The 22,315-nt window shown below is 40.9% G+C and overlaps 1 protein-coding gene across 1 annotated transcript in view; it reads left to right on the top strand.

The window, feature by feature from the left end:
- The window catches only part of CHRM3 (cholinergic receptor muscarinic 3), a 2,680,897-nt gene that overhangs the window by 2,269,366 nt on the left and 389,216 nt on the right, over window positions 1-22,315 (top strand). Inside the window, exon 9 of the mRNA XM_078649289.1 lies at window positions 15,680-15,855. The gene's annotated coding sequence lies outside the window, so the exon portion shown is untranslated. The remainder of the gene's footprint in view (window positions 1-15,679; window positions 15,856-22,315) is intronic.

The following is a 22,315-nucleotide window of genomic DNA, read 5'->3' as shown; positions in this document are numbered from 1 at the left end:
AATATCCAATCAGTCAAACTTTGAAATTAGGATAAAATGTGCAAATATGATGTTCTGGTTTCCCTGACTGGGGATCCTAAGTCCCCGTTTCTAAATCTTCGATTTGCTTGGTGAAATGCCACCACACTCTCCAATGTATGCTTATACACATGGCATTGATGCATCATAACATGCCGAATAAAGCACTTTCATCGCACTTTGCGGTGTCTGAAACATCTTATTTAACGTTCTTGGAGAAAGTGCTTTAGAGTGCATTGTAAATAATGTTTACTTGTCTGCAGGATCCCCAGATCACCAACCCATAAACTTAAACTACACTATAGCTTATTAAAAATTTCACAAACCCTTTTCTTCTGCACTAGAAGAAAACTAACATTATCATTGCCAAGTTCCCTATAGATGTGATGTAAGGAAATTGATTCGAAATGAACAATTATTTATTTGCTGCATTACTTCATAGTTAGTTTAAAAAGCTATTTGTTGTTGAAAAAATGTATGCTAGATTGGTCTCAATTACAACATTTAGATTGATTATACATTAACTTAAATAGTGTGATTAACTCCTACCTGTCTGTGTATATGGAAGTCATTTAGCAATGTCTCTATACTCACTGTTAATGAAGTCAAAGAATGTCTTTTAAAGGATCAATGACACAAATCTCAATGAAAGCTCGTTTGAAGACCCAGATGACTGTAATTGTTTTACATTAAAAAAATCTTTACCTAAATACATTCTTAAGGCTCTATGATAAGTTATCCAGCCCACATTCTAAATTCCATAAGAATAATGTCATACAGAATATGTTCACATGCGGTATGGCAGATTAACATTATCAACAATATTGTCTGATGGAAATATTGTGTTCTAAATGTTGTTTAACGAATATTGTTCGATTGGGTGAAGATTTTGAAATATGAATTCCAATGGTGTAATTGTTTTTCAAACTATATTAAGGACACAATATTTCTGCCAGAAAATATTTTGGTTACGATATTCTGGTACCATACCCTGTTCACATTCCTATTTGGAGATTAGGATGGTGTCAGAATTCTTTTTATGTCAGATAACTGTGATATTGATTATTATCCCAGGCCTCACAAATGATTTGCTGATTAGAAGTTCTACAATCTCAACGCATAACAGCTTTGAAGTTTCTCAAAATGTGTCCATTTTAAATCTTTACATCCAAAGGGAGACTTTCATATATAATAACTTATTTAAATGCCTTTTAGCATTGAAAATTAAATCAATAAATAGTTCTACATAATTACTAGCAAACTCCATCAAGACAACCAGTCGAAAGTCAGAACTCCATGTAACATGTTTTTCTTGCATACGTTTTTAGTTTAATCAGAAACACTGTTGATCATATAGTTTTGAAGTGAGTACCAATTGTTGGTCAAGGATAGATTGCAGCTTAGTGACGGACGTGTTTGTCAGAGTTGATGAGATTAAATAGTATATCAGCAGTTGGAAACTCATTCACTGCTTTGAAGAACTTGATTAGAAAATCAGTTTTTAATGAGGTCGATAACATGTAATTGTTTGTCTTGTTAAACTTCTAATTCATAATTTGGAACCATGTACTCAATTCGTGCCAAACATAAATTACCACATTTTTGTGACTAAATTTAATTCAGCCCAGCAGTCTCTCCCTCAGAATCACCATGTATGAGCCAAGTACATACACATTGCTTTCCTTAGTTCCTGCATGTCTGTGTCATAGAAATTTGAAATATCCAGTTTTAAAATATATTGGTGATGTGTGTACCAGGAGATGGGGCTCTAAATGGTGCATAATACTTTATGGTTGCTACTGTCCATTTTATGAATTATTCATATTTTGTTTGGCCATGAATACATATTGCCTCCACTTTGACTAAGCTGTACATTCTGCCAAACACCTATTTTGGCAAGTCGTCAAAACTACACCTCACAATGCTAAGTGCTGGTACAATAAAGAATTGTCCAACTCCGGATTTTTGTGAACTTTCCTTGCTTATTTTAACCAGGCAACTTAAAAATTTACTGACCACAGTACTTTGCTGGTCTTGCTACCATATATTTAACATGTTTTACTTCTCCGCCTCTGTACTAGTAAAAAGTATTGTTATAAGAAACCACCTTATATTTATTTATTTATATGCATTCAGCAAGCCTCAATATCCATTTGAGACTGAAATGACAGAACATCCTCAATATCTTTGTGAATACAACTTATCAATTGATCAATGTTTAGGGTATTTTTCTCTACATGACCATGATGTACCTCTTCCTCAGTTAAGCTTCTCAGAGCATAAATGTCTGTTCTGATCGTTTTGACTATCACACATCTCACACCAACCTCTTTCAGTCACTCCCAACATTTTCATTCCATTATTCCAGGCTCTCATAGCATTGATTCCAGTTCTTCAGAGCTGTACACACTTGTGAATCCTGGTGGTTCAACTCAAACACTCCTCTCTCTTCTGAAACTTCCACCTCTCATCCACAGTTCTGATTAATTTGGAGGGTAGTTTGGTTCACTGAAATACATTTTTGGTTTCAATTAAGCATGAGAATTCTCTCTGACCTAGACCAAGAGAGGCCACTGCAACCTATAACCTTGCAACATATAAAATACCTCACAAACCTACTGGACAAATGTTTCTGGTCGGGTTACCTGGGAGTATCACATGGCTCACAGCCTCTGCCTCCTTCCGGCTCACAGCTGTACTCCTCTACTTCAGGTGCCCATAATCCAGCTCTTCCATTTGTAACTTAATTGACTCCTTACCCTCACCTCACCATCAGCATCAACATTCCATTGATGATCACTGGAGCTCAGCTTAGGAATACTCCAGAAATGTCAGCATAACACCATTTTCACAAGCCTATGTCATGCAGCAAATAGGCGATACAAATTATTAAAAACCCTTGAGAAAGATATGTGTTATGTTTACGTTCTATTTTTATTGTGCTTTCTATTTTGTTGTATTCCTTATGTGTGCTGGCCTCGCGCTGCTTCTCCTGCCGCGCGCCCATGCACAGGGTATTATGACGTCCTTATGTTCCATGTGGAATCTTGGGCATGGGCGACGGTTGGAGTTGGCAGTTGCGGTCTCCAGCAGCGTTGGGCGAAGACGTGTCCCTGGTGTCAGTGGCTTACTTTTAATAAAGTATCTGATCTTACCTTCTGCCTCCGCTTCATCTTTACAATTTGGCGACGAGGTGCCCTGACACCACATCGATCCCACGAATCCTGCCTCGTTGTTCCTTCTTCGAGGGTCATCTTCTTTTCTTTTGCTGCCCAGCTGTGAGCGGTTTCCTGGTCTCAGGATTGTTTCACCGGCAAAAGTGAAATCCTGCCTGCTGACAGCTTTCTTCTTTAAGACTCCGATGTGGCTCCCCGGTAAAAGTGAAATCCTGCCTGCTGCCAGTTTTCTTCTTCAAGACTCCAGTGCGGCTCCTAGAGTTTCTACGCCGCTTAGCCGAGCTATTTCCTGTCTTTGCTCCTATGCGGTTTCAGAAGTCTCCACGTTGATGAACCCAGCTGCATTCTTCCATGCATCTTCTAAAAGAATGCGGTGAGATCAGCGTCGTTTTGTTTTCATTGGTTGTATGACTTCTTCCACTACATGGACCTCTCATTCTTAAATAAGTGTGGCGCGCTCTCATTCAGTGTACTGCGCCATTCCCGCCAAGCAGCTGAGGATTGAAAATTCTCCTCAGAATGTGCCCCTCAGTGCGGATTGATGTCACTGAATGCATGCTTGGGCGGCCAATTTTAGGATTGGAAATCCTATTGTTTCACATTACCGTGCATTTGGCAATCGGTGACACGCACACCTTACTCTCCGATTTTGGCTTTTGGTGTCTTTCACTCTTCTCACCACTGGTAATATGTGTGTCCTCCTTTTCGGTGATACGCACACCTTGAATATTACTTGCTTGGTGAATTTTTACATGCAGTATCAACATGCGTTTTCTGCATCGGTGATGCGCACACCTTAAGTTTTTTTTTCTGCTGAAGTTGAGGATTTGTGCTACCTACTCTACCATATACATTCCACGTGCGTTATTTTTAACGGTGACACGCACACCTTATTCTTCAGCTTACTAGTGTATTTATCCACGTGCGTTTCCTACATTGGTGACACGCATACCACTTTTCTTCAACAGACTGTACATATGGTTACTTCCTATGCATTACAACGTATTCTTCTACGCCTTTTTGCACTAGTGATACACACAAAAATGTCCTCCTAGTTATGGCGTCTGGTAACATATGAAACCTTTCTCCACCACAGCCATTTATTCCATCTTCTGGGGATGTGTCTCTTAAGTGGGAAGAATGGGGAGAATATTTTGAAAACTATATCTCAACATTCGAGGATGAGGAGGAACTCACACCTGAGAGGAAGAAAAAAAACCTTCTCCATTGTTTAGGCGCAAAAGCGATGAAAATATATAATCGCATCAACAAAAAGCCTAGGGAGGGGGATGTCTACATGATTGCGCAGGAAGATTTGTCCCTGTACTTCAAACCCACTGTTTCTATTTCTGTAAACAGATACAAGTTTTCCCAACGTAAACAGAGTCCAGAAGAATCGGTGGAAGACTATGTAGCTTCTTAAAAAAATTAGGCTCTTACTTGCCGGTTTGGTGCTTTGCACGACAAGTTTATTCGAGACCAAATCGTCATGAGAGCAGCCAGTAAGAACATCCAGGAGAAACTATGGGCTAAGGGGGAACTACCACTTGAGGAGGTCATTGAAATCTTCAAATGCACAGAGTTAACAGGCAGATGTGCAAAGGCAGTTTTGATGGAAGAAAAGCCAATTACTGAGGACAAATCCACCATAGCCAAAGTCTCAAGTTCTAAAAATTCACATAATAAACTGCGTTCAAACCCCTTACAGGGGAAAAACACTAACACTAAAGCAAAATTGTCTGACGATAGGAAGTGCTTTAGATGTGGCAGTAGATACCATTTAGCAAATGAAAAAATGTGTCCTGCACTGATGCAGAAATGTTCTAAATGTGGGATTATTGGTCATTTTCTTGCAATGTGTCAGAGAAAATCAAGGGGCGGTAGAAATGTAAAACTGGTTGTACCTGATGAACAAGAACTAGGATATTCATCTGATGATGATGACATAAATGTATTTGAGTTACAAGTTGAGGATAATGTATTGGGCAAAACTAGGAAACCCATGTGCCATTTAAATATCGGAGGTGTGGAGATCTCTATTGTTGCGGATTCAGGATCTCCCTATACCATTGTAAATAAGAATGTGTGGTTGGAAAAATTTGTTCCTGTGATTGGTAACCATTTGCTCAATCCTGACATATCTCCTAAAACATTCACTGGGGAACCCTTTGAAATGCTTGGTTTCAGGGAATTGCAATTCCAATTTAAAACACAAGTATTAGGTAAGCTGTACGTCTCGGTGGTCGGTCCTTCTCTTTTAGGATAGATCGATCAAGGGAATTTAGGGATAATTCTAGACCCAAACAGCCCTGATCCCGTGCTCACACTACAAACAGAAGAGAGATTACAAGAACTTGATTGTTAAAAGGTATCCTCATGTATTCTCTGAGGACTTTGGAAAACTTAAAGGGTTCGTCCACGAGATCAAACTCAAAGAGAATGCCATTCCTTGTATACACAAATCCAGAAACATTACTTTCTCCATCATTGGCGAAGTAGAATCTGAACTTATTAGGCTGCAGGAGTCTGGTATCATAGAACCAGTGGAGTCAGCTGAGTGGGTTTTACCCTTGGTCAGCGCTAAGAAGTCCAATGGCAAACTCCGTTTATGTGTGGATCTACGCGATCTAAATAAAAACATTGTTATCGACCAATTTCCTTTGCCAAAGATCAGTGAGATGCTGTCCTCCACCAATGGAGCTAAGTGGTTTTCCACAATTGATTTAAGTTCAGCCTACCACCAAGTGGCTTTACACCCCAAAAGTAGGAGCCTCACCACATTTGTTACGCCGTTAGGTTGTTTTAGATTTAGAAGAGTGCCCTGTGCATTGGCCTCGGCTGCGACCATGTTCCAAAGATTGATGCGTACACTCTTTAAGAATGAGAGAGACCTCCTCATTTTTCAGGATGACATTATGGTGATGGGGAGCAATAGGAAGGAACATGAATACAAATTGAACAGGGTGTTAAGTATCCTGGACCACCATGGTCTCACCACTGATGTCCGTAAAGGCAAATTTGCCACTAATGAAGTCACTTACCTAGGGGACGAGAATAATGGGAGTGGCATAAAACCAAAAAAAGAACTACTCTCGGCCATTAGAGAAGCCCCATCTCCAAAAAACAAGGAGGAAGTAAGAGCCTTCTTAGGCCTCCCTGAATTTTTTGCCAAATTTGTCCAAAACTTTTCCTTCAAAACTTTAGCCTTGAGAGAACTTGTGAAACTAAGAAACAAATGTGAATGGGACACCACTTGTGAGGAGGCATTCACTAGAATTAAAGATGATATTTGCAATGTTCCACCTCTTCATAGATTTAATCCTTCCCTTCAGAGCGTGGTCACCACTGATGCCAGTGGTAGAGGTCTGGGAGCTGTTCTTAACCAAAGCACGGAAGCGGGTAATGAAGTGACAGTGGCATTTGCCTCACGTTCGATCTGAAAAAAGGGTACTCTGTGGTCGAGTGTAAGGCTCTAGGTTGTGTCTGGGGTTTACAGCATTTTAGGCAGTACATAAGGAGGTACAAGGTCACCCTTAGAAGTGACCATAAACCACTTGTCAGGGTGCTCTCTGCCAAGGGTCTACAGAGTGCCTCTCCCCGCCTTTCATGCATTTCCATCAGGATGATGGATTTTAATTACAATGTGGAGTACGTTCCCTGGCATAACGAATCGTGTGGCAGACTGTTTAACCTCGGACATTGAAACGTTCTGTGTTGCCAACATTCTCGAGGAGGTACCCTGCATATCACATTCTGAATGGCGTAAAGCCCTAGAGGGAGATTCTGCTCTTCTGGAAGTGAAAAAAATATACAAGAGATGGTTGGCCCACCAAAAGGTCAATTCTCAAACATTTACTCACCTTCTGGGAACTCAGAGACAAATTGTCTACTGAAGGTGACTTAATATTTAGGAACGGGAAAGTCATACCTCCCACCACTTTACATGCAAAACTCCTAGACATTTGTCATAAAAGACACCTAGGCATAGTGAAAACAAAAAGTAGGGCGAGGAACTCGTATTGGTGGCCAGGTTTTGATCTTGAAATCGAAGGAAAAGTCAGAAACTGCGCAGCTTGTGAGAATTCTGACAAGTCACAACACATGCTCAGGCCACCCCTCCAACCCCTTGCCAGTCCCTGCATGCCTTGGTTTAGACTTGGCATTGACATTTGTGGTCCTAATTGGGAACACAGAGAACAATTGTTCCTCATTGTGCTAGTGGACCATTTTTCTAAATGGCTGGATGTGAAAGTGGTACAGAATGCCGATGCAAAAACCATTGTCAGTTTTTTGCGAAGATTCATCATTATCTTTGTACAGGGGTGGCTCCATTAATCCCCCCTCTCATGATGTTTCTGACAACCAAGATCCTTCCTTTTCCCCAGACTATGATTGGATTCTGGATGGTGGAGCCTGTAGGGATCCTTACCCACAGAGGACGGATATTGTGTCTCCTCACGGTGTGAGTGTCTGGGAGGGTTTACCCACTCTGGAGAACAGATGTAGTACTTCCAGTGAGGAATTGTTGGAGGATTCCCAACAAGATCCTAGTACTAACAGTGCTACACTTGAACAGGATAACCATGATAATGTTGATGTATTTTTCTACCAGTAGTACTGTCAGGAGGGAACCTGTGGTGCGCAGTTACGGTAGGGAGGTCAAGCCACCAGTTAAATTACGTGATTTTGTGTGTGACTAGGCTGGGGGGTTTTCGCCTTCCTTTTCGTTCAGTCTTGCGCTATTTCCCTCACCACACTTACTTTGTTTAGTAATGAGAAGGAGATGTGTTATGTTTTATGTTCTTGTTTTATTGCGTTTCTATTTTGTTGTATTCCTTATGTGTGCTGGCCTCACGCTGCTTGTCCTGGGCGACGGTTAGAGTTGGCAGTTGCGGTCTCCAGCAGCGTTGGGCGAAGACGTGCCCCTGATGTCAGTGGCATACTTTTAATAAAGTATCTGATCTTACCTTCTGCCTCGCCTCTTCTTTACAATATGTACCCCTGTTTGGCAGACAATAGGATACTACATAAAGTGGTACTGACGTGAATAACATGACTACACAGCATTATCTCCTTCTGTGCCAGGAAAATGTGTGAGCATTTAAATCATTACCGTTTGAAGGGCTACCCTAGTTCTGCAAAGGATTCTGAGAGTAAGGTCACATTTCTAATTCATCTTTGGAAATGGGACTTGCCAATATGAACATTTTACCAGTTTTATAGCAATTCTACATTGACAAATGCACAAATCAGCGAGGGCCTGTAAGTGTATCTGGGTGGGGCCATCCAACAAAATTGACGAAACCCACATGTATGTTTATGGGAACTTTCTATTTCTAGGTAGTTCCCCACTCTGGTAGTACACAAAGATTTTCCATGGGCAAAGTAAGAGCTTTCCGCGTTCTGAATGAGGAGGGAACACCCCAATTAAAATGGGGATGTTGGGGGAATACGGGTACTTTGTTGGAGAAATCTATTGTCCCCTTGGCATAACAAAAGTACATACACCTCTGGACAACATCCTCACCTGCAGAACAGTGCAATTCTGCATACGTTTCGGTAATCTTGGAAATCTAAAATTGTCATCAGCTTTTAAGCCGACTCTGGGATTATTTGTCAATTTTAAAAAAAGTGGCACAATTGCTACAAATATAAACGTAGTTCTATGGGAGCAAAAGTTAGATTTGTTAATGAGTACCTCTGGCCATCTGTCCATTTATTTCCACTCAAACTTCGTATTTGGGTAAAGTAAAAAAAAAGCTGTTGATCCAGTTAGCACATTTAAGATGCTATGTTCAACAAAAACACCCATTGAGTGAGAATTCTGTTTGTAGTTCTACCCAACTGAGGCAGCCATTCAATTTTAATCTTTGGTTGAAACTAAAGTAAAGAGGAGGATATGTCTTTAAGTAAGAAAGTCCAGTAATGGTTTTAATCATGGGTGATGAATGGTAAAGTCAAATCACTATTGATTCAAAGGTTAAATGGAGCACAGTGAGTGTTATAAAAATGCCATGCTCTTACATGTGGTCCTCTTCCAGCTTTGAAGCAATTTTTGACATCCTATTTTGTAGCATTATTGTCTTTGATACACATTTTCAAACTCTTTCAGTCAGCGGTGTTTCTTGTTCTTCATTGTCATGCATACTGCTTGTTGTGAGGCATGCATCAGATAAAAGGAATAATTTAATTGACTTCGGGACCAATTTAAAGCTACAAATGTGATGGAGTGCCCTTTCTGCCAAACCCTCTACCCATCTGCAATATAAGAAGTCAGGCGGACCATCAGCTTTCTCTTGGTGATGCATCTGTTGACTTTGTCGATGGAAAGCTTACTCCAACAGCCTGATGGATGCAGGACATCAGAGTGAGGGCATCACACTGCCGACCCTATTTATATTAGACGTCTGATATTTCAACCCTACCCTTGACTTGGATAACGACTGTTCATACCCACCACTACAAGGGGCCACTCGATTAAACTCACTCTACATCTGCATGCATGAGCAGATAACTTTAATGTACAAGAAGCAGGGTGAAGCATACACCCAACCAGCAGGGATAATCTGCACTATTCTGGGCTGCATGATCTCCACACTAGAATAGACCTCACATTCTATACACATGAAGCCATGACTATGGTCCCCCATGCAGAGTATTTAAGCTGCACTCTCTCAGATCACTGCTCCTTACAGTTACATCTACAGTTGGGCAGAAGTAGACCTCAAATCCCGACATGGTGTTTACCACTAGAAACACTTTGAGATATCCCGCTCCGCTCCTCAATAACAGACTCGATTGAAACTTACTTTAAAGACAATGACGGTCTGGCAACTAGGAGCAGAATAGAATGGGATGCATTTAAATTAGTACTAAGGGGGCAGGTAATAAAGGCAGAGAATTGTCCATCCTAGAACCGGAAATCCACCAATGAGAACAAGCATTCCCCACTTACTCGGCAGCCGCAGCCACCGTAGCACAACTTTTGATTGAAACACACAACAACAATGCAGTAGTTAGAGGCCCTTGACTATAGAGAATACATGGCCTGGAAACATCTAGAAGGAGACAAAGCAAGCCGCCTATTGGCATGGCTCTTCAAATCTGATACACCCAGACCCCCTATCACTCCATATACAATAAGGAGGAACACATGGTCAACACTCAGGATGAAATTAACACAGCATTCTGCTCTTACTATGCCTCTCTCTATAAGGCCCCCCGGAGAGTGACCCAGCCATATTACAGTGCTTCTTAGAAGATATCAATCTTCCTCGCATATCATTAGTGCACTTTACTGAATTAGAATCCCCGATCTCAGACACTGAAATTGTAGACGCCATCCAGCAGATGGCGAATGGCAAGATTGTTTTACTTTTTTGCTTCTCCCCCCTACTCCCTACAGCGAAAAATGTTCTGAGATTTCCCGTCACTGCTAACATCACTAATATGGGGCAAACATAGAGCGCGAGTCTCCCTTACAAAACTTTACGCCACACTGTTGGAGGGAGGTTTGGGCAGTATTACGTGGCAGCCCACCTGCAGTGGCCAATGCATTGGCTGGGGAATCACAATCTGGTCGAACTAGGACACTGGGCTGCGGGACTACACCAGCACACGGTGTTGGGGTGGTTGTTGGGCTCAGAGGCCTCCATTCCAAAAAAGAAAACAGGAAATATTTTAATGAATACAGCCCGCTCTTGTTGGAATTGTTACCTGCGTAAGAGACAGACCTCCCCAACTTATGCCCAGATCTAACCCTCAGGGTGCTACCTGACCAACAGAGAATGATATCCCGACTGGAGAAGACAGAATGGGTAGACCGGGCATCACCACATGGGGCGACTCATTCACTGATACAATCCTTTCTACATTTGAGGACCTAGTGGACGACTACAGTATTTCTTCTGGCTCCTCTCTATTATACTCATCCATCACATACCAATTACATAAGCTATGGGATAGAAAACACAAGGAACCCGGGACATCTAGGTTGCTCCAGAAGATGCTCACTCATGGTCTTGGACGTTGCGCCATCACAATGTTATACAGTTCGATGAGACAAGAAGCAGCAACCTCATTGACCTCGCTCCATACTGACTGGGATACAACACTCTCTGTAAAATTATCGGATAAGCAATGGAAACAATGCCTAGGGGTTCCTAAGATAATTTCGATGAATGCTAGACTCAAATACACTCAATTTAATTACCTCCATCACACATATCTCGCCCCTCACAGACTAGCAAAAATGTACCCGAAATGCACAGATATCTGCCCCCATTGCTCTCGCTATGGAGCTACCTTCATACATATGGTGAGGGACTGCCCAGGGCTAATAGGATACTTGAAGAAGATAGCGGATACACTCATGGAGGCAACAAGCAGAGTGATAGCGCTGGATGCCTTACACTTTCTCTTGGGAGTTACTAAACGTTCATCCAAAAACAAAACATTAAACACATTCCTAGATCTTTCACTAGGATTGCCTAAGCGTAGACTGACCATGTCCTTTAAATCCCACACTGCCCCTCATATTCAAGTGTGGTTGACTGACCTGCGTAAGGCCTTAGTATCCAAGCTAGAGATAACTTGTGACCACGTGTCAGGTCCCCCATTGTCCCCTAATCCTCCAGACTGGCAGACTTACCTAATGGTAATCGAGGCAAAACTAACTAGAGATACCTCTGAGCAACAAGATACCTCAGAACCAAGCAATAAATAAATGGTTCATGATGTGCCATAGGCTACACTGCACTTTTCTTAGAAGAAACAAAACATTTGCTCTGTCCCCTGCAGTTGGAACACCTTGCCGCCCACCACCCAGCTGTAACACACACACAGTCAGTTAGAACCTGAATACTTGTAGAAACAAAAAAAAGAGGTAAAAAAAGAATACCCTCACTACACAAATTATGTTTTAAGTTTTTGTTTGTTAGTTAAACAAAATAATTCTCGAGATGTCTTGTAATTCTTGGCAGGTTGAATTGAGCATTGCAATGATGTGGAGTGTATTGTATTACCCCAACCTAAGAGTTGCTCCTCTAGCTGCACCCAACTATCTTCCGTTTCATGTAACCATCACATTGTATACATTCATGGTGTAAATGTATAATTTTTTCTCACTCTGGAAATCAACTTTGTCTTACAGAAAAACCAATAAAGACATTTAAAAAAAAAAAGAGTAGATAGTCTGATGTCCTTTCTTATGGCAGTCTCCGCCAGGGAAAACCTGGTGGTCACTGACAGTGAAATTAGAAACCATGACCTCGACATCCAGGATCAAAATCTCCCTAGGTGTAGGGGCCCTAAATGCGGCTCCATTGAAGGTACAAAGATCATTGCTTGATTGACAGTGATCTCTAAATTTAGGAGAAGTAGCTGTCGTCAGGGTGGTAGGCGAAATGTACACCACCACCTGACTGATCTACTACTGCTCAAAAATCTCTAGATAAGGCCATTACTTTCTATCGGTGTTTCATTTTCTAAATATTTTAATTTCACAAGAAATATATTCTGTTTTATTTGGAATCAAAGCACTGCAAAATAGAAAAGATCTGTTTGCCACTTGGAGCCCTTTTCTCCTTTCTTCCTCGATCTTCTTTTATGTGAGGTGGTAAGGGAGTAGGAAGAGGAAGGTTGCAGTCCCAGCCTCTGTCTAATACGTGCACCTGGAAAACCTATGATTGCACTTATAGGGCTAAATCCAGAGAATTATGGCATCCATTAGATAATCTCTCAGAGAATTTAGAATGCGTTGGTGTCAATTACATGATGGCTGGAAAATAACCAGCGATCCCCCTCCTGGACAGTACTAATACAGTGGCACTGTGAATTCAAGGGTGCAGGGATTTCATTGGGATCACAAATAATTACACAGGGGAGTTTTGAAAACTGGGGAATTACCAGAGGAATCTGGACTTCGCACCTGTTTGCCACCGTTATTCCCAATTTCCTCTGTTATTTCACCCTTATGCTTCACCTGCTTTCAGTAGGTGAATTATCCAGAGGCTGTGGGGTAACATTAGACCCTGCAACCCCAGCGGTGAGAGGGCGGGGCTCGAGCTCCAGAGGGCCCCCTCAGCGAAAGTGGTAGGTGGTGGGTTAGGGTAGCACCTTCCATGTACTTTGCTAGGGGGCCCCTCAAGTTTCATTATGCCACTGTCCAGAGGAAACACTCCCAACCCACAGCGTTTGTGGGGGACTTGTAAATCCAATGGTATCAGGATTATTGGGACACCCATAATGGGGGCCTTACTTTTTCCACTCTTTGGGCAAACCAAAAAAGTGGGGATGCTGTGGATCAGATTCAATAAACAACTGGGGGTGGTGCTTTTGTCGCCTCTCCTTATTTGTAACAAGGTTCTGCTTTGAACCTCGATGGCATCCGTGTTTTCAAGTAGTGCACATTTTCTAAAACTGCAGTAGATAAATCACGATAAAGGATTTGCACTGCAGCGAATAAACACTGATGGCTGCAAAAAGAACTGTAACAACACAGCACACCAGTTGTAAATAAACAATGTGGTCCAAAAACAGTACATTTGTGCAAATGAACACAGGCAAGATATAGCATATCAACCCGGGCAGTTTACGGTTTATTTTAGCCTAAGGAAAAGGAATAGCTGCAACTTCCCGAATAAAATTTCAGTTTTCTGCAGCAGATGTTTTTCAAGAAAAAATGTTAATCAAAGCTGGTATAAAATCAAAACCTAAGTATGTGCGGCATGCTTGATTTATGTGCTGTGACCCTGTGGTAATATTCTGATGGCTGTGTTGTTTTAATATGAATATTGCATAATTCTACATCAAAGAAACCACACTTACCCATTTCAGTCTTAATAGTCTATGGCTTGTAAACATACTTTGACATGGAAATAGAGAGGGTAAATTAAACAGGAATTCAACAATAAATGATAGTGAAAGCCTAAAAGAAAAATAAACATTAGACTTGTTCGTTTCTGGGAGCACCATATAACTGAATCCTGAGTTTTCCCTTTTTCCTGGGAAAAGATCAATTGAGATATTTTTGGTGTGAGCTATACTTAATGGTTTGGTGCAGTTCCATAATGAGATATTTTGGTATTGAAAGTTGTGATCATAAACCAGATTTAGCTCTCTGCTGGGACTTTGTGCTGAGCAAAATGCATAAAGGATGTTCAGTCATGGACTTCATAGCTGTATCACAGAAATAATGGGATCTTACATTACTATTGAGTCAATAAATTAAGGAATTGCCATAACCTTTATTGACTTTTATGGAATCAACCCTTTTTGTGCATTTGTTTTGAACTTTAATCATAGTATAGGTAAAGAAGTAGGCAGATAAAGAAAGGGCAAAAACGAGAAAGATCAGCTTTGGTGAAAGAATTTGCGGAGGCACATGTATTTTTTTTTCTGTTAGGGCCAAACATTTTAGTGGCGCTAGGAGTAGGGGTGCGGTGGATGCAGCACCCAAGATATCATTGGTAAACTTTAGATGGAGAATTAACACATAGCGGTCGAGATTTATTCATCTTGAAGCATTTACTGCTGGTTTGGAGCTAGCCCGTTTCAGTGCAGGTGCTCCCCCTATTGACATCTCTGAAGTTAAATGTTTTCCTTTTGCTGCATTCGGAAAACCCTTTCTATTCTGCTGCTCCTCTCTACCTATTACAATTTAAACAAATTCTGAATCCTCAGGGTCACCACTGCATAGCTCATGTTCGAAGTTTGGAGGCCTCTGTGAGCGATATCCAGACGGACTTTTCAAGGCATCTCAGTTTACCAAAGTTTGCCTTACATCCATTCCCTTGAGAGATGATCCTCAGTTGAATCTGGCTACAGACTTCCTAAGCCGCCCCTCTCAATTTGCAAAAAAAAACACGACCCCTCAAATTTTACAAAAACTACTGGATGCAATACACAGCAAATACATCAAATGGCTCTCCTATCTTATCTGGTTGGATACTCGCACCAAAGTTGCAACTCCACCTACATGTGAAAAGTTACTAGTCGCAATTTTATATCTGTAAATTCAGTCATAGATGTCTCCATCCTCTAAACTGAGGGCATGGAAGCTTGTCTACACTTAGGAGTTAATCTACACCCAGTAAAGGAGCATAACAAAAAAGTGAAATCTTACACCTAGATGCAGGAGAAGATTTACTTGTAAGTAACTCTACTTGGGTAAATGTATCTTTGTCTACAGGCCCCATATATATGTATTTTGAACTTCAAGTAAAATAGATAGCATCTGTCAAGAAGTTTTGCCATTAGTAATCTTGTTCTTAATTTCTAATGTTTAATTGGCAAAGACATCTAGAACCATAGAGTTATCAATCAATCAATCCGCATTAATATAGCTCAGCACTATCTCCACTAGGGGTATCGGGGTGCTGTGGGTGCGATGTCTTCGTCGAGGCGTTAGAGTGCTTGTATTTTATTGTCTTGTTTATCATGCTTGTTCCTGTCTGTTATAACCTGTTCTCACTTTTCATTTGCAGGTTATTTGTTGGTGCTAAACGTGGTAGATCGGTTCCTGGGGTATTCTCAGACAACATTTCTCTCTGAGGTCATGCTTTTCGCTGATGCCTGGAACGCGGATTACTTCAATGTTCTGTTTCTTAATTTTCCACGTCCTACGACCACCCAAGATAGAATTTTCCCACAGCTGAAAAAGGTTTGTTCAATCTCTTACTACATATTTTTACTGTCTGTTTTTGAAGAACCTGTTGTTAGGTACAGAGTATTGGTGAAAGACACATGAGTGGCCCATGCAGGTAAGAGCGGTGGGCGGTGGGGCAGGGTGGGGGGGGAGTCGTCAGACGAGGAGAGGGAAAATAAATAAATATTTGTTCTTCCCTCATCGTCGTCTGACCACTCCCCCACCACTCTTACCTGCACAGATGGCTCCTGGGAAGACATTGAATTTTTAAGATGACACTAGTTGTTGCAAACATGCATTATCAATGTGGCTGCTTCTAAAGTAAGGCCAGGGCCTGCACTTCCATAAAACAAGTGCAACCTACCGGTGGTGGCAAATTATTACAAAAGTTCCTAAATATTTATTTTTATACGTGCTTGGTGAGAGATTCAACAGGAAGCATTTGGCCTGGAACAATGCAAATCCTAAACCACCCCATACTAGTGATAGCACTACAGTGTCTTAAAGTTACCTTTGTGATAGAGCAAAGGTGAGCACATATTCCTCTGAAAGCTTATTCCCCAACAGAAATACTTCATAAACATGACCCATTATGTACATTTCGTTTTAGATTAGTTCTACACTGATGGCATTATTTGTTATTTTATTAATATAACTGTTTTAAGTGTTTGTTAAGATGACAAATCAGAATGTTAAGTGATATATTGGTGCTAAACATTGTTATTAAATTTTTAGATTATATCCAAATAGCACCCTGTGTAAGGATAGGTAACTAATATGTTGAAACCGTTTTATTAAGTGTTATACCTTACCTCTTGGTACAATATCTATCTATCCATCTATCTATCTATGTATCTATCTATATGCAGCGAACACATCTCTTCGCCAACCCCCCAAAGTTCTGTTTGCATTGAACCCAAGTCACAGAGTCTGCCAATCCTGTTTCTAGCGCATTCTATTAGATACATACCTATGCAAGAGCATTTGCATTTTACTAGAGCTAGATGCAATATTTATTAGATCGCAAATTATGAGTACATAAAAAAATCACCTAAGGGAATGTCCTCGGTTTTTCACATTCTCTTGTTTGATGGATGGAGTCTTTTGTATATTTCAACATTCTCTTTGTCGCACTTCCTTGTTTTGTCCAAAATAATGCCTTTACCTGTAAAAGAAACAGCGCTCTTTGTTTGCAGTCATGTCTACGTATTCAAGTGATTTACCACGCTACACTAAGTTAGATTGCGTAAAATCTGCAATAAAGTACTGTTGTCCCTTAACGATAAAATATTGCCTGTAATTTGTGGAATGGAAGGAAATTCTGAATATGAACTTTTTTGTTTTTATTTTGTTTCATTTTCTATCATCTCACGTTGCTTAAGATCCGTTTAAATGTATCCTTTGCTGTTTGACGATGCAGTAACTCAATGCCCATTGGGTAAGGTCAGTGCGTCAGACTATTACTCATAAATAAATACATTCTGTCAGAACTAGCAGACCTGTTTGCATTGTAATTTATTTAACCAAGATGCTTAATATAGCTACGCTCTCGATGGATTTGAGAAATATTTGAGAAGATGCTTGATTTCTAGGAAATATATGACTTGGAAGCAAAGCCAGAAAAGTAATTGACTATCAAATATAGCCTATTTGTAAATATAATATGCTTGTTGAATAATTTGTATTGCCTGGAGTGGTTGATCAACTCGAAACCTATTTCTCTAGCATCTGGCTGGTGTTTGTCGCAGTACCACAGGTGGGATTCTGGGTAGCGTGGAGAAATACAATCTGTGATTTTAAGGTCTTTTGGGGTTCTTTTGTATCACACAGTTATTTTTAATACATCCCAGATTGCATAAAGTCCTGCCTTATCCAAAATCAATTACAACATTGATTGGTAACTGAGTTTGGTTTTATATTAGTATTTCATTTGATAATTGAAGATCTTCACTCGTATGTTGCAAATAGGTAAAAATAATGCAGGTTCACTGGTTCTTTGTATGTAAAGTTTCTTGCGGTTGGCTGAATAGTAATTTTTTAACTCGTCAAAACGTGACAGATGTCCCTTGCACAGTATTGAGATTAACATCCGCTGTAGAACTTGCACTTGTAACATGGTGAACGAGGCATCCACCACGTGTCTGATGGAGCACCCATAATGCTTAATTTGAGCGGGTGGTTTCCGGTGCTCGGCACCGGCACTTAATACCGGCACTGGCCCTTAATTGCCAGAACCTGAACTTATGAAAGCTGCCACATGGTGGCGCTGTTTGTGTTCTTTAAGGATGAGCAGAAAAATTGTTGTTTGTTAATTCAATATACATTAAAAACAACTTAACTCAGCTTAAGTCATTGGTGACCTTGTACAGTCTGAATCGTCACACTTGTAGCAGTGTGATGGTTAGCAGTTGTGTAAGTAGAGTGGCAATGTGCGGTGCAAACTGCGGTGGCCTCCTGATGAGGGCCACGGCACAATTTGTTTTACAGATTAAGTACTGAGCACCTGGACCATAAAACTTTAAGTAAAGCTTTTAACCTGCTCACTGCCCTTTGCCTAAATTACTGCTTTAGCCATGGGGCGCTGAATTTACCCCTTCATAAGCAATATAGGTCTTATGGGAGGTTTTGGTATATTCGTTTGTTTGTTTCCCCTTCTCCCAGATCTGAAAGTAATTCCTACGGGATACCTCTGGATATTGAAGGACACCCTTCATAATATTACCATACACATGACACACTCATTTGACTGGAAGACCCTTCCTGTTAAGTATTCTGTCCTTCTGGTGACCACGGGGTACATGCTTGTGATTTGATCTCTACTCCCTGATGAAACAGATAAAACAGGGCAGATGGTGCTTGGAAAGCCAGCAGCCCCGCTTACAGTTCTTCCTCCTTCATTTCCATAAAGTGCTTAATATCATACCAGGGAATTATTGGGTAATAGAGATTTGTACCGAGGTATAAATAAATCACTCAAAGCTTTGTTTTTGGTAATTCGAGTCCAAACAGAGCAGCACACACAGCATCAGCAAAATTACAAATGTGATATTGTCTTACCTCAGTAGATTTTTCTGACCAGCCGCTGTGGCCATGTTCACAGTGCAGTCCTTTGACTGCCCGCCATGTGTCTGGGAAAGCATTCTACTTGGCACTGAAGACAGCCTGATTGCTGTAAGGCTGGATGGAATGGACCAGGCAAGTGTGAAGTTGTGGATATATGCTCTGGTAGAGCCATGGAGTCTGATAGGTGCTATAGGCATGGGGTGATGAGCTTGGCTATATATATATATATATATATATATATATATATATATATATATATATATATATATATATATATATATATATATATACCCAGCAAGAGAAGCTGGATGATTATATTGCGTGATGATGCATTGGTGCATCCCAAGTGTTACATGTTTGTATAGTGCTACAATTCAAGTGTGTCTCTGAATGGCAATAGCATGTCAAGTTGGTGTTGAAATTTTGAAGTGTAATTTTATTGAGAAGATGCTTGCTCAATGGAAATAGATGCATATTGAATGGATACATTGGTATCCTATATAGAATAGTTACTGCTGGATCATATGTAATGTGAGATCATAACAGCATTTATACAGCATTGGCGTGCGGCATTAGGCAGGTGATGAGGATGTAGCGGGACACTGCGGCCTCTGCTTCACTTGTGCTCTCAACATTACATGTGCATTACACCTGTTCAGCAGACTATGGGATGGTGCACTGTTTTGTTTCTGACAGTGGCAGACAACCCACTAATCCATACATCACAGTAAGCCAATTGCACAGTCACAAGAGATGCGTGGTACTCCAGTATGTGGTCATCCTGGTGCACCACTGGAGCGGAAACTTGAACAAAGCAAAGATTATTCAGAGCATCAATAACCGTGAATTGATTAGCTAATATTCTCAAAGAAAGCCTGCTTATTGTTGCACTTGAGTGAAGAATATAAGAAATATGTTCTACACGACTGTTGCATTAAATAGAAATCTCACTTATAAACAAAAAGAAAAAGGATTATACTTTTGGCAAGGTGTCCTTGAAATCAGTAACGATGAAGACTAGAATAGTTCAATGAAGACCTTCTGGAAAGCATACTAGCCCCTTTGGTCTAGAGTCATAATCAGAGGTCAGTATGTTCCAGTCACACACTGATTTTATAAAGTCTATTTCAGGATGAATGCTCACAAATGAATTGATGCTCTGAAAGTTTCCTTCTCAGTGTTCTAATTATATGTCTCTACCACGTTCCACTTCCCAGTTCTTCGCTTCCATTCCTAGTCTGTTGCACCCTATTACATCTTCCCGTGTGTGCTGATGCTCACACTGGCCGTGCTATGATTTAATTCAGAGGCTCGGAGCCTTTGGGGGTCTTTACCAACAGTGACCCAAAAGAAGGAATCCTTCAAGAGTGCTGCATCAGAGGCGATGACCTCTAGTGTCTACTATTGTTTGCTTCTGTGATCTCTGTGTGTTGTGCTACCACCAGGGTTACTGTAGTGGAGCGTAACTCATGGCACCAGTTTTGTTGAGTGCATTCATCAGCACCTCAACGTGCATGAACCAAGTCCATATTTCCTTAAGTCCATCCTATGTCCATCTTTCTTCCCTTAACATTACATCCCCTGACTGCTAAAACTATCACATATTTTGAGTCTTTTGTGTTGCTTTTTACAAGGAAGTACAGCAGTGCTTAATTTGAATGGGTGTTGGCCGGTTCACAACACCAGCATGTAATTCTCAACAATGGTGCTTATGGCAGTTTACCACATGGTGCCACTGTTTGTCTAGGTGTAAGATGAGCAGGCGCGCAACACCCATAGGGCTCACGGGGCTTCAGCCCCCCCGTCGTGCCTGTCAGCCCGGGATGACACAGCTTCGCGGGCTGGCGAGCATGTAATTGCAGCCGCACCCGGGTACTTAATAGGTCTTTAAAAGACCATTTAGTTGTAAATGAGGCCCTTCTCACAGTCACTTTGTCCGTGGTTGGAAGAATTACCCCCCCAAATATTTTCAGCCCCCCCCAACATGTGGCTCTAGTTGCCCGCCTGAAGATGAGCATATAAACAGAGTGTTTAACAATTCAAACCATGAAAAGAAAAACATCATACCATCTGCCCAGGTCAGCCTTTTAACTTTGGTGGTCTTGAATAGTTCAAATGGCACACCTGTAGGAGTGTGATGTTAGTAGTTGTGTTGGTACTGGTGTCAGCAGCGCTGGAAGGTGCAATGGGTGATACAAGCTGCTCTGGCCACCTAAGAAGTGCCCTGACACTTCTTTATTACAAATTAAGCATTGAAGTACAGTTAGTTCATAAACATTCACAGTCTCTTTAAAATATGTCCAAATAGTTCAGCAACTTCTAAAGATGTCAATGATAATGTTGCCTGCTCTAGATAGTCAGAATTTTCAAATTATGCACTTACATAAACCAATGTTTGAATACATATTTCCAAGACGAAAACTGATAGCTTTACTCTTTCCCATGCATGCTTTTGCACCATCTCAGAATGATTTGTTGAGCTTATCTGTTGTCTTTGTTTCATTCTATGCATTGGCGTATTTAGGAAAAGCTTATATTCTGCAGTATATGGGTGATTGCTGCAATGTCCTCCATCTTGGCAGGACGGCGAGCTGCCTACCAAACGTTAAAAAGACCCTTCGTCTTTATTGGGCATCTCAGACTAACACCATCACACACAACAAGCTCATAGTAGGTTAAGCAGATGGGATGCTAATCCAGCGCACCTTTCCATGAGCACGATCCCCTCACTAATGGAGACAAGGCCACTGGTAAATAAAAAATAGAGATGGTAATTCAAGACTCTCAGGAGTACCCGTGCAGAAGGCTGGGACATGAAGTCTTGTCCTGGAAACATTGTTAGCATTTGAAAGAGCACTTATATCAATTATTGGAAAGGTGAAAGGCACTTCCAGGAGAGTCTGAGATGTAGACATACATTCCGAAAACATCCATGAATGGAGTACCTTTGTTGGTAGATAATTCAGTCCTTATTAATCTAATCAGGGACTTTCCAGCAGGACCTAAATGATGTGCCAGAGACAGAAGAATCTGAGTAGTTTACCCAAAGTGCTCCCAAACACTAACTACCTTGGACCCTTCCAACAAACCTCTTGTCACTGCCTCAGTGGGAGGATAGGGAAAAAACATGGTTATTTCTGTGCGTTCTCTCTAATTGGAAAATAAAGGAGTTTGCAAAGTGAAAGTGCTTTTTACATCTAAAGGAAAATAAAGTAATTTGAAAATGGAAAGGTGTCTTACATAAAAATGCTCCTCTGCTCTGAGGCTCCATCGACATTTATGTTGTGCATCCCCTCCATTATAAAACAAAGCAGTAAACAGAGGAGCTAAACATATATGTGCCTTTACTCTGGGAGTTTCGATGGCTGGGGTCATTTTATGTACTGCCATTAACTATCATTGTAAAGATAAT

This window comes from Lissotriton helveticus, chromosome 6 (assembly GCF_964261635.1).
Source record: "Lissotriton helveticus chromosome 6, aLisHel1.1, whole genome shotgun sequence".
In the NCBI taxonomy this organism is placed as follows: Eukaryota; Metazoa; Chordata; class Amphibia; order Caudata; family Salamandridae; genus Lissotriton; species Lissotriton helveticus.
This window is presented reverse-complemented; position numbering and strand designations above follow the sequence as displayed.